Raw genomic sequence first — 14,375 nt, 5'->3', positions numbered from 1 at the left:
CATCGCATCATAAATATTTGACAATGTCATCAACTTACAATTTGTCTTTCATCGTAACCTCTACACAAATATTGATGGAGCTTTTGCTCTTGTCAATCTTCATAGGGGTGACTGATGATGACAATGTCATGGCACTACTCACAATCCTTGAATGTTTGTTCTTATTCTCTGCCTAGACCTCATGGAACTCCATGTCTATGAATCTTGCATGAGCTGAGTCATGCATTTCCTCCCATACACTTAAGATCGGATGTTCCAATGTGTTGGCGGTCACCAAATCCGTGCATCTATCAACAAGCCCCTCCTTTGGAAAGCCCAGGTCAATATTACTCTCCTAATTGGAGAGTGCCCCTAATTCTTCATCCTCCCTCAGCTTCTTCACATATTGAATATCAATTAAAAACAAATATTCTCTATTTTTAATCAAAACATATGAAAGGGTTTGCAGCAATTAAAGCTCTTCCATCATAACCTCCTCCACTTCTTCCTCTCCTTCCTTTTCTTCCTCTTCTTCTCCTTCTACCATGGTAGACTATCCCATGGAGGATGTACCAACTGCTTCTTGAACCACGGCCAACTCTACTTCTGCAGTGTGCTTCCCTTTTTCCAAAGTTTTTGTGGACCACTCCAAGGTGAGGCTAGCTTCGGCAATCACATTTATATTTCTTCAACATTTGCTTCTTGCTCTATTGCAAGAAGGCATGTCCTCCCTTTCTAGGATGATTTTACAATATGCTAAGGGTAAGGATATAAACTGGGTCCTACAGGCCCCAACTAGAGATCCATGCTCTTGTCCTTTGATATTTTTCTTTGAAAAATTGGACTCAAGGTTTACAAATTCTATGTAGCCTATGTCTAAAACCAGGATCAACTTTGTGACTCTAAAAAAGATTGACCAAAACCATTCTACTCTATCTATGTTTAACCAAATCATGAAAGGCCTAGCTTTCTCAATGATGTAATCAATAACATCTCTAAAAATATCCATGTGCTTATGGACTATCGCTATTACATTGATCTCACAATCAGACATCTCATACAAGTCCACTTTGGTATGCATCATGAGGTGTGCCATTGCAGGTCTGTAGAAGTTGGTGTGAGTTGAGGGTTGAAGAGGTTGAGTGTAGGAAATGAGTACAATAAAGGCTATTTTTAGCCCTAGGGCCTTTATATAGCACCATTGACTCTTTAAAAGTCAAAGGTGACAATTTAGGATTAAATTATTGGGCAATAAAATATATTAGCTCATTTTTATTAAATCTTGGAACTAATATTGAAATCTATCACCATGATTGCATACTGTAAGCATGAGAATAATTTACCATGACACTTTTTCAAAAATCGTTCAATATTTTAACAGATTGAAAAAAATAATATACTCATTACTTGTGAACTAAACAACTAAATTATCAACGATCAACATTTTAAAAGGTTCCGAAAGCAATATAGACTAATTTCTTATCAACTTCAAAACTACTAAATTTATTAACAATCAAGATTTTAGAAGATTCAACAAACTAATAAAGACTCATTGCTTGTGAACTTCAAAAGTACTAAATTTATTAAGTTCATTGTCATTGTACCCTTTCATAAATGACATAACAATACCAAAACTTTTCAATTTATTTGATACTAGTATGAATGGACAAGATAGAAGGATGCTTCCATTTGTCAAGCATTGGTGTTGCTTCAAGTCGCCTCCTCACTACTATCTAACCATTTAGTGTGAAGAAAAGTCACTATCATCGAAGGTGATAGCAATGTATTCTCGAATGTGCTTCAAGCTCCAACTATCTGTGACCTCAAGATATTGGATTTCACCATTTGGCTTATGTATCTCTACCTCTATGTTGTCTACTACATCACAATCCATAATTTATCCCATGCATCTTATTTGGAGTCTATTTGATGAATTATACTTGCACCCATTTTCCAACATCTATATGCATATCTCGTATAACAAATACTACGCACTACTTGATTGTTAGAAATGACCCAACAGAGGGTACGCATAGTGGAAGACTTATAGTAATGCCCAAGAGCTCACACAGTGTGGTGTGGGGTGGAATCACAAACTTCTTTACTTAATGTGCATAAAATAGGTGTGCAGACTCATCGATAGACAATGAACCATCCAGATATAGAAGACACCAAAACTTATATATTTCCATCCAAAACTATGGACACAATACAAAAGAGATAGATCCAGAGTCCCACCAATGGTGTGGTCCTCTGATCTAACCACAAGGTCCTTCTCCTATCTGCTGGCTATCTCTAGACTCGAGCTCGTGTGCTCCACCTCGAGCATAAGTAGACTTTCCATCGAGTGTGTTCTTCTCCACCTTACTGCCTGTGAATTAGCCTAGGTGGACAGCCCTTGCCAAGCTTTTGTCTGCAGCACACAGGTCCCTATTCCACTGCTCCAACTTGCTTGTGAATGGCTGCTCCAGAAGGTATGATGATCTCAGCACCTTGCTGCCCTAGAAGACAGCCAGGGTCCCCCAGCCTCTCCCTAGAGCTAAGTCTGCAGCACCTATTGCACTCTCTCACCTCCTGTAAATAGGCCCACAGAGTAGGCTTCCTGCTGCTCCTTTCTGCCCTGGAATTGCTGGCTGTTGGATATTAAATGAGGCCAAGAGCCTCTCCTTATATAGGCCCTAAGGCCTGCTGAGAAAGCTGACTAGCCAGCCTCATATTGGCTGACCAGTCTGATGCTGGTCCAGCCCTTTAAGGGCTCACAAAACTAGGCCTTTATGGCCCACACTTTTAGGGCTTTTGGCCCTCCAATCTAGGCAAGGGCCCAACCCCTAGGTCAGCCCTATATAAGGCCTGGTTGGCTACCTCAAAGTAGCCCAATCAGCCTCTATCCTGGCTGACCCATGTGCTGGTCTGTCCTGCCTCTGCTGCGCCACTTTGATCTGCCCACTTGTAGGCCCGCTCCATCACTTGGATGCCCCGCCATCTGCAATGTAGTTTGTGCCATCTGTTGCAGCCTTCTTCTCTTGTGAGGTGCTGCCCATGTGGCAGCCCCCCCTCTCTCTCTTCTCTGGGAATCTTCTGCCCTAGGTCTCCCTCCCCCACGCTCTCCTCATTTGGGGGCTTACAGATGGGGAGGTGACCTTTCCAACATTGATACCTTATTACTAAACTTTCTTTACCTACATATCTACAATAGTATCCCTGATAAAATCCTTCCCTAACATCTCATGTTGGATAAAGAAGATTATCAAGAAAGTCCTCATCCAGGTTGTTGACCTTTCCAACATTGATATCTTATTACTAAACTTTCTTTACCTACATATCTACAATAGTATTTCTGATAAAAACCTTCCCTAACATCTCATCTTGGATAAAGAAGATTATCAAGAAAGTCCTCATCTAGGTTGTTGCATACCCACATGGTCTTTGTTTTATGGAGGAAAACTGATTTGAAGTAGAAACAAATACAATGGAGGGCATGAACCAACTAACCCCCATAGATTTAGAACCTAAAGCAAACTTCATTAATGAAACCTCATCTTCATTCTAAATGCATCTACAGAGAATGGTGGATCTGGAAGAGGCCATTTTGGACTATCAAAGTAGAGGAACAGGATAGAGGAGTCCATATGCACCTTCTCTTCGAGGTACTTGGTAGCATGCATTATAGAAAAAGTTACTGGATTTTGTTAAGGAGGTAGGAGTCCCTCCCAAGAACATTATCTCCCCAATCTTTGGATGAAAAGCTTGAAATGTTTCGGTGAGACTCCCCAAGGGTTAGGTTTTGACTTTGGTGGAAGGAAAAATATCTACATAAGAAGTAAAGAAAGATGTCAATGAGTCCATCAATCTCTCTCTCTCTCTCTCTCTCTCTCTCTCTCTCTCTCTCCCCACACACACACACACACACACACACACATGCACGCGTATGCACACACACACACACACTTTTTCACTTGATCATTGCTTCACAAATAGAATATCCCCCCATTAAAAAAAAAAAGTTTAATTTTAGTTTCCCCCCCTTTTCGTTCCATTTTATTTCCACATCCCCCATTTTCTCTTTTAGATTTCTCCCCCCTCCTAACTTTTGAGTGTTGATTTTCTTGGTAATCTTGTAGATATTCCATGTGATACTACTTTGCATTATAGGATAGTAACTTGGGCATGATGCATAATGTATTGAGGATGATGAGACCCCAGAGCAAGCGTGATCTAAATTCTTGATTCTTGACATTATCATCTTCTTAGCTAAGCGATTGTTTTATTAACCTTTAAACCCCCACTTTAAATTAGTGTATACCATGTAACTATGTTAAATAATTAATTTTTTGACTTTAGTATGTGGGTACTCTTAGTATAAGTTGGGTGGAAAATGAACTAATCATGCTTTATAAAATCTAGTATTAAGCATCGTTAAGCATACTAGTTAAGGATTGAATGGATAAGAGGGTTGGCAAAGTGGATAATGCGTAATTATGAAGACGCTCATGCATACATCAGTTGGTAGCGGTGGGAATTAAGGCTCTAGATGGTGCTTCTTCTATTTGATGGAATGAAAACCTCCCTTATTCTCTATCGTATACCCCTGTCTTGTGCTGCCTCTCTCCCTAATCATCTTTCTCCCATTGCCTCTCCTCTACGGCATTCCATTGTAACTATACCCTTCTCGCCTTGCCTTCTTCTACTCTTGCTAGCTCATGATGACTTTTTTTCACTCGTGCTTGCTCACAATGCTTTGCAAAACTTTTTTGATTTTTCTCCAGACCTATGCGGGACCATTTGTTGTTAGCTCTACACCTTCTTTGAGGTTCTCTTCTCCCTACATATTACTTATTATAACATGGAAGCACTTGTCTCATTTGTGTTTCAGCTAGCTCATTCAAGTACATGATCGACTCCACTAGCGACTCTCACATCTCTAATCTTATGCTTTCTAGGACCCTTGCAAAGCTTACAACTTGTCTACATCACAGCTCATCTATTTTCTCCATCTTCTCCTTGTGCTTACCCTCTGCTTGTTCCCTTACAAACTACGTGCTCTTCCTACCTGTGATTTGGCATCTTAAACTCCTTACCTTCATTGGAAACACCTCTCTATCTCCATTGGCAACCCGCGTCTCCCTTCCAATGCTCCTCCTTGCTTGTAGCAGTTCGAGTTTTACATGATCGTCACTTGCATGATCATAAGCCTCAAATCCTTCTTAACTAGCTTTATTATCTATAGTCCCCTAGTTCACTCGATGGCTTGAACTCCTAACTACATGAACGTTTTATTACTCCTGACTACATGACCATTGATGCATTTGAAATTGATCGTAGTTTTTGTGCATAATAGTTGCTATGGCACCTTCTCCTTCTTTTCATCTTTATTGGCTTTGTTGCAGGTTTACGTTGGCCCGATTCTTTGGCCCATCTAGCTTCCTGCATAGCTCTCTCATTGGTGGCCCTCCGTCATGACTTCTACAAGGCTGTGGTATTGATGCTACTTGCTCTTCATATTGGCACTTACAGTATGCCACCACCTTCATAACATGCATATTGGCCTTCCATTTGACCACAAAATTGGTTCAGCGTCTCCGTCAATTGCTCTATGCATGGTTGTAAAGCCTTCAACAAGGCTCTTTGTTTTCTCATTTTCTTGGCTCCTTGTTTTCTCGTTTGCTTGGCGAGTCCTCACGGCTCAGACTTTGTTCTTTTTCTCCGATAGTTTGGAATGCTCGAGGTGTAGAATTTTCACTTCTATGAGCTAGTTGGTGGTGATGGTTACAGCTCACCCTATGGCTGCCTCTCTCGACAGACTTATATGAGTTATGCTTTTATATATATATATATATATATATATATATATATATAAAATATTTATATATAAGCCCATGTTATTTCTCTTCAATTGGACTTCTTTTCTCTACATATATGTATTTTTACTTTATTTACATATGTGTTTCTAGTCAGTGGTATAGTAATGTCTACTTATATAATTATTTCTATTTCATTTTTCTTTGTTACATTTTCCTTTTTCTAGTTTTCTTTTTCATCCCTGTCAATTCTATCTTTTTTTAGTATTTAATTAACCTAATTTGGATCAAGAATAACCTAGACTCTTGTAAACTTTCCTAAAGCAATTATTAAAACTTATTCATGATTTTCATTGCCTTTGTTCCCTCTTTATTCCTTATTGCTTTATTTATTGAAGCAATATATTGAAGTATCCTTAAATTGTTGTATTTTCTATTAATTTATATGCTTCCTTACTTCCTTTATTAAAATAGTTGCTTTATCTTCTATTGTTTCAGTTTTTTTTTTCTCATTTATAGAACATGGGTGTGGAAGACCCCTTATGAATTAATTGTCCAAAGTTAGTTAATCCCCTCTTTTGTCACACCCCCCTAAGATGTTGTCTTTCTAATGTGTCTTGTCGCTCACTCCCTATACCAGTGATGCTCCATCCTATTAATATTGTATAGGAAATTGTTAAGAAATTTGGCTAAAATTTTAATCCACAATGAATTAATGGCCCATGTAATTGAGCCTTGGACTGTCTTTAGTTAGGGCATGGACAAATCGATTACCTTTCTTAATTATTTGTCAATAGTGACTCTTTTGGTAGGTGTGGACTACCCCCTACTTAGTAACTCAGTTAAGTTTCTTTTTCTCTTGGGAATGGACTAACCCCCTTGATAAATTCTTTCAACTTAACTCTTTTCACTCTTGGGTGTGGACTACCCCTCGCCTACTATTTCAATTAGGTTGACTTTACTCTTGGGTGTGGACTAACCCCCCTTGTTAAATCAAGTAATTTTTTTCTTTTCACTCTTAGAATCCATCTGTTGTTCTAAGTCTCTTTGGTATAAGTGATAACAAGCTGGGGAACACAGGCATTACCTATCTTCCCACATGATGCCAATTTTGTTCTAACAAATGGTTTGTTGTGGATGGTGACAGGTAAGTGGACTCTGACCTTGGAGCCTAGACTACCGCATGAATTCGACACTTTTTTTACCAGTTGTACTCGTGAGAATCCATATGTCAATTTTAAAGTTTTTTCCACCTTTATCTGAGCATCGTGTGCTGTGTTGTTTATAGGTTTCTACATTTTAATTACACACCTTCCTCTCTCTTTCCCTTACCATGTCCCTTCCACCCCTCACCATCTCTCTCTCTCTCTCTCTCTCTCTCTCTCTCTCTCTCTCTCTCTCTCTCTCTCTCTCTCTCTCTCTCTCTCTCTCTCACTCACTCCCACATGTCTATTCTCTCCATAGTAACCTTTCTCAACACACATTCACATGCATAGAATGGACAAATGAAGTCTCATTATGCACAAGAGACAATGCAAAAGAGAGATACAATTTGAAGGAATGCAAGTTCAATTTTCAGGATCCAAGTTCATGTCTCAAGCCATGTACACATGCTAAACCTTGACTTTGAGTCCTTTCTTTATAATCCAAAATCCAACAATGTGACCCTTCCATGCTTCTCTTTTGTTTGCTCTGTCCTTCCTTGAAACCTTGAATGGACCTATTGAAGATGGTTGCATTGTGACCCAAGACATTAGCCTAAACTCTTGAAGAATCCAAATGTCACTATCATCCTTCAAAATGCGACCCATACAAGATTGAATTAATAGCTTTGGTCTAAGGGAAGGAGAGGTCTTCACCATTGTAGAAGGAATGGGAGCAAGCAAAGAGAGAGAGGTTAGAAGGAGGAAGAGATTGAGAGGAGGTTGAGGGAGGAAGATGTTGAAAGAGGATTGAGAGGAGGAGAAAGAGGTTGAGAGAAGGTTGAGAGGTTGAGAGAAGGTAGAGGCTGACAAGAAGGTCTTGAGTCAATGGGGGATAGTTTGGGGGGACTCCTAGGAGGTGTTTGGGGGTGGGAACACTTTTGGATGTTTTTAACTTTTTTTTAAAGGGAAAAAAATTCGTGAATTTTTGGGCCCACCAAGAGAGGGAGGAGGTTAGCGAGGACTAGCACAAAAGCCAAGGGGCCTAGGGGAGAGTAAATGCCCCAAGAGGTGGTGGGGGCAAGAGGGAGGCAAGTGGGAGCCTAGTGGGGACCAAGGGAGGTCTCTCCAATATGGGATCCTCCATTCTTTTAATGCCCAAGCCTTCCCATTGGCTAGGATGCTTGTCACAAATCTTAAGGGCCTAATCAAAGAGGCCCTTTTTGAGTCCAAAATTCCCTTAATGAACTATTTTAGGGTAGTTTTGGGGCCACAATGCGATAGGTTGGTGGGCAATATTTTGAATTTTAGACAAACTCGTACTCTCACTAGAATTTGTCCCAATGTAATGATTACCTTATTGGTGTAATAATGAGACGCAATCTGTCAAAACTTGATGTTCTAAACACCTCAAATCTTGACACATGACACTACATGAGTAGTTCTACCCTCATTTGTTCAGTCTTTGTGCTATATCTTTGTGCATTAGACTATCCACAGTCTGTCATGTCATCTACCCATAGCTCACCATTTGTTATCTACACACAACTTGCCACCTGTCATCTGCCCACAGCTCACCACCTATCATCTACGTGCAGCTCTTCAATGTTGATCTAGATTATGAACCACCACACTTATGTTGGCTTAGTGCGACCACTGTGCTGGTTCTATGAGATGGCTATAGCTACTCCTAAGTAAACCAAAGAAAATGTATTTATGTTAATTGGATGGGTCACATGGGACACACATTGGAGTCTCCAATTGTTCACATATTTTGCATCGAGGGGTCTCCTTTCTTATATTATTTTTTTTCCTATGCCATCGGGTAGACCCAATGGTTGGAATAGCATGTTGTTTTAATGTAATGAGAGTGCAATTAATATTTTTAAACAAGTGGCTAAAAGTTAATCCTAAATGAAGGAAAATATATTTTCCAATGAAACCACCGCATTGGTTATATTTTAGTGCGGAATCCTAAACAAAGGAAAATGTATTTCCTTGCAACCACCATGCTAGTTCTATTATAGTGCGGTGGTTGCACAAATTTAAACAATTTTCTTTGTTTAAAAGAGGGTGGAGGCATATTGGCACACAGATTGCTATGCACGTGCGACGTGAGAGAAAGGGAGAGAGAGAGAGAGAGAGAAGAAGGGGGGGCGGCAAGGCGAAGGGGGATGAGTAGGTTAGGCTGCATAGAGGGCGGTGGAGGGAGGGTTATAAATTAGGGAGTCAGATGGCAGTGGCAGTCCAGTAGGGTAAAGTTGAGAGAGAGAGAGAGAGAGAGAGAGAGAGAGAGGGAGGCGACAAGGCAGAGGAGCAGGAGTGTTGTTGGCGACAATGAGGAGGGGGAGGGAAGATTATTAAAATTGGATAAATTAGATTAATTTAAATAGATTAAGGGTTAAGCTTAGTCTAAAGTTTCAATTAGATTGCCAACTATTTTTTCCATCCAATATTGCAAACTTATCATCCAATGCAATTTTTGAATGCGTAGACAATTGAAAGACAAAATTACACAGCTGCTGGAACAAATCCTATGGAAATCCGATGCTTGAATTCGTACATAATGACTTTTTTGAATTAGGAGACCCATTAGGGAGCTCTTGAAAACAAATAGAGACAGAGGGAGGTAAGGTTATCTTATTCAAAAAGCTTGAAAGTTTTGGAATAATGGAGGTGAAATGGGAGGAAAACGTGACAAGAGAAGGGAAACGATGACATTTTTATGTGAGGGTCCATCCCATGATAGTGTTGGGACATATTGATGTAACAGGTCTACAAGGATGAAGTGCCATTTCTGTGGAAAGCTTGATTATTTTGAAAAGGAGTGCTACACTAAGAAGAAACTCTCAGCAAATCTTGTGGAAGAATTAGAAAAAGAAGAAGAATGGGAGGAGATTAATGCTCTCACTGCTTTCACCACCCAAGTCAACCTTGATGAGGGTGATGACCCTTTTGTGTCTTGAGTCAATAAGGGATCTCTGCCGTGGGATGTCTCCCTTAAATGATTGTTAGTCTTATGTGTGAGTTTTACCTTATCAGATATGGGAACTTCCCATGCATAGTCATTGTCCATTCTCTCAATTATAAACCAAGAGCCATAACCAGAGTGAGTCACATGTTGGGGTCATGAGCGTTGTTACTAGATGTGAGCAAGCCATGAAGCTTCCCATAAACTACTGCTGGGTTGAGGCCAATTTGTGGAGGGACTGTTGGGACAAATTGATGTAATGGGTCTATACCAAGGATTACAAGGTATATGTGTGCTTGTGTGTAACCACATGGTGTGTATGTGTGGTTACTGTGACTAGGTTAGGTGGTGGTAGAAGGTTCCACTGGGTGTGATTGAGGGAATCTGAGAAATCAGTGGAGAGATTAGTGGAGGATTAGTGGATCTGGAGATGCTCTCTCTATTGGGTACATGCATTGTACCACTTGCCTACTTAAGGCAACTCCTACTCATGAATAAACGACTCTTTTTATTATGCTTCCATTGAGTTTCCTTCAGATAGGGAGAACAAAGAGAGAAGCTTCCAAGCTCAAAGAAAGGAGGAAAATTGAAAATAGTGTTGGAGCAAGAAAAATTCAAAATGTCTTAAAAATGAGGGAGAAGGAAGAGAAACGAGAGAGAATGCGAGGAGTGTGGTAGTTGGATGGGAGGATTTGGCTCAAGGACAAATAGTGCAAGTTTGATTGAGAAACTAGGTTTTTCAATTTGGTTACAGTTCAAAAACATGAAGGAAGATGAGGCAGCAAGTCGGAGGTCTACGTAAAACTTTGGTCCATTGAATAGAGAAATAGCTCATTTTCAATATTATGTTACCCTCCATTAGCCAACATTATACTAAGTTCTTGTGGGCCAAGGGCTCTCTTACAAGGCCCCTTTTGTAGTCCAATTTTTTTGTAATGCTCAAGTGTATTGTTGGAACTCTATTGATGATTATTACAATTTCCTCAAGCTTAAGAGTTCTTTGTGAGAAGAGAATTCATTCCACAATTTCGCTTTACTAAGACTAGGAGAGGGTCCTTCTTTCCTACCTATGTACTCCACAAGCAATGAGTTCCAATGAGCTCATATTTAACTTTAAGTCCTTGAAGGTTATGCCCACTTAGTGCACTTTTTCTTGAAAATTTTATAGAACATATCTACGTGATTGGGTCAACTTAATCTTCGAGAAGGAAAGGTGGAAAAAAGATGAGTCACGAGTTACAGGGCAAGGCCTATTATTCTTCTATATTATCTTTGTAGATGGATGAAAGTGTTTGCCAAAACAAAGCAATGACCTAGAGGGCATTCTCTTCTTTGTTGTTGATCAAGATTTCACCATGTTTGTGCTCCATTTCTAGCTCACTTTGTAAAGAAATGAGCTACTAATTGGACAATGTTGCTGCCCATTAACCATGAGTAGCCCAAAATAAATCTGAGAAAAAGATTCACGAGGATAAGTCATTTTGTTTTATAAATAATATCTCCAAATCCAGAACAGCATCGCTCAACCAAGAGTCGTCGCTATGATAATTTTCAATTTGTCAAAGCCGGCAAAGCTGCACAGTACATGGAAAAGCATGCAGAAATGCATGTCTTTGAAGCTGGGATCCTCCGCAACTGTGTGAGCTGTCATTTCGGCAGTGCATGCGAGAAACCATCATGGTCGAGCTGTAGATCCGTCGTAGTCGTTGATCTGTGTTCCAAGCTCTCGCAATACATGACTCACTCCTTACTGCATGACATGGGGGCGAGCAGTGAGCAGCCTGCATGATTTGCGATCCAAGGATCATGTACGACGTCGGGAAGCTTCACCCTTCGAGAAGGATCTCTCACTAGCATCTTCCGAATCAAGTTCTGTGCTTGAAGGGACACGGTCGGCCAAGGTTCAGAGTCGAACTGCAGACTCCCATACATGACTTCTCGAAGGGTATCGCTATGAGTGTCACCGGCAAAAGGAGCATAACCACTGAGAAACATGTAAAGTATGACTCCTAGACTCCACACGTCCACCTGCGGACCGTATTTGCGGCCGTGTAAGATTTCTGGTGCCACGTAAAATGGGCTCCCGATCATCCCACTGCAACCCTGGTCGCCACAGTAATCGGCGGAGAGGCCGAAGTCGGCGAGCTTGATCTCGCTATAGTCAGCTTCCACGGACGGCAGGAGCAAGTTTTCCAGCTTCAGATCCCTGTGCACAACGCCGTGCTGATGGCAAAAGGCGACGGCTTGTGCAATGGACTTGAAGGCGCGAGCAGCCTCTGGTTCGGACAGGGAGCGGCATTGGGTCAAGCGGGAGAACATGTTCCCGCCACGGCAGAGCTCGAGGACGAGGAAGGCGGATTGGTGGTCCTCCCAGTAGTCATGGAGGGAGACGATGTTGGGGTGACCGCGAAGCAGGGTGAGGATGCGGAGCTCGGTGCGGAGGCGTTGGAAGCTGTTGCGTTGGGAAGCAGGGACGGATTTACAAGCCAACTGGTTGCCGGAGGGGTTATGAGCGCAGGTTGTGACGATGGAGTCTGTGCCGGCTCCTATTTGAGCTCCCAGGGAGTAGGAAGACTGAGGCTTACAGTTGGAGGAGGTCGAGGAGAGAGTGGCAATGAGTGCCTGATGAGAAGAAGAAGAAGAAGAAGAAGAAGAAGTGAGGGACTCCATCATCATCTTCAAAATATCGCATAGCTAAAACTTGCGTCCAAGCTTCTTTATAGACAGCGCTTTCTCAGTCGGTTGCCTTGCTTTTTGCAAACCGACTTGCTTTTTGCATTTTGCATTTCGTTGGAGTCCCAAATGCCACTTTTGTAAAAAAGATGAATGACACATGTCATTCAATAGGCCTGCCCAAAATAAATGGGGAGGCGAAGGGGGGCGCTAGGGACTAGTGGTGGAATGAGGGAAGCTAAAAGAGAGAGACTAGTGGTGGAGTGAGGGAAGCTTAGAGAGAGAATGGGGAGGAGAAGGGTGGGTGTGTTAGGGACTAGTGGTAGAGTGAGGGAATCTCTGTGTGTGTGTGTGTGTATGTGTGAGAGAGAGAGAGAGAGAGGCAGAGAGAAACCCAAAATCGTTAGTTGTGCATAATTGCTCCATTTATTGGGGCGACAGCTTTAACAAAGGCCAATGAGAAAAATTTGGAATTTATAAAATTTAAAAACTCTCCTATTTTAGCTTTGCCAAAGTAAAAACCATTGCTAAGGCTACCCTGTAAGGGCAGGCCAAAAAGGAGGGTGGCTATATTTTAGGGTCTTTACACACCAAGCCCCCTGTCTATTTTTTCCCTTTTGGCACGGGCCGAGATCATTACACACTGCCCAAGCCGTTATAAAGTACGTGGCAAGGTATTGTAGGTTCAAGCCCCATGCAATAAATGCCTTCACCTATGTAGATCCCCCGCCCATCCTCTTGGGCCGGAGGTCTTGGCTGCCCAACTTTGTCTACCCCCCTTTTTTGGTGGATCGAATCATCTCTTTCAATGTGGCACCACACACCCCTGTAAGAGAGGGCTTGACGGCAGGCGGGGGCTTGGGCTGCAGGTAGTGTGTAAAGGCCCTAACTTTTTAGCACTAATTCATGGAGGAAAATAGCTTCATGAATTAGGCCTCTAAGTACGGAGGGCTAACTTTTTAGCACTAATTCGCCATAGAAATGGCCTTCGTGGATTAAAAAATCGAAGTCATAGAGAGCTAATTTTTATCTATAGGATTGACTTTTTCGGGTTGATTTCAAAGGGGAATGTGATTTCCATATCTTGGGCAATTGTAAATAACCGTTGTCCACGATGGTTCCACCTCATCCAGTTGCTAGTTTAAAGGTGGCTTCACGCCAGCTAACTCGAGCTTTGCATGACTGGGTGTGTGTTTTGGACTTTGGCTATACCTCGCGCTTTGGCTCATCATGGCCATTTGCATTTCTTTGCATGGAGGCTGTGGAGCGACCAAAGGTTTCAAACTAGTGAGGTGTTGTGAAGAGCTACGTGGACATGAGCGGTGTTGTGCGAGGGCAGAGGAGCTCGAGTTGGGAGGGCAAGGATTTGGAGGTGTCTAGCTCATAGCAAGATGATTGCCTTGTAGTTCTTTTGCATTGCCGGTCGTTTATTTTCCTTTCTGAGCCTTGATTTGGTTGCATGAGCATTTTTCCATCTCTCTTGCCAACTGCATGCTACGCTAGCTGAGTTGTGTATAGTGATGCTAGGGATGTGTTTTACTACTACGGGAAGTTGGTTGCATGATTCTTCTCAAGCAAGTCACGGTGAAAGCTTCCACCAACAAGCGAAGGTTGGGCACATCCATTTGTTCGAGTTTAAACTAGATGGAGCAAAGCTTTTTGCTATATCTACGTGGTGAGAAATCCGCAAAAGTTACAATGATGTCGAAGATGCCAAGGCTTGGAACTTTTTGTGCTATGCCATCGGAGTCTCTCTCTTGTACTTGATTAGCATGTCCTGAGCATGTCGTTTATCTATGTATCTGCATGTTG

General features: G+C 41.6%; 1 pseudogene; it reads right to left on the bottom strand.

The window, feature by feature from the left end:
* Window positions 1–11,630: 11,630 nt before the first annotated feature.
* LOC147904605 (calcium-dependent protein kinase 29 pseudogene) lies at window positions 11,631–12,560 on the bottom strand (annotated as a pseudogene).
* Window positions 12,561–14,375: the final 1,815 nt, after the last annotated feature.

This window comes from Dipteris shenzhenensis, chromosome 2 (assembly GCF_047967505.1).
Source record: "Dipteris shenzhenensis isolate YYH24624 ecotype China chromosome 2, Dip_SZ_1.0, whole genome shotgun sequence".
Taxonomy (NCBI): Eukaryota; Viridiplantae; Streptophyta; class Polypodiopsida; order Gleicheniales; family Dipteridaceae; genus Dipteris; species Dipteris shenzhenensis.
Note: the sequence above shows the minus strand (reverse complement) of the source record. Positions and strands in the feature narration are given on the sequence as shown.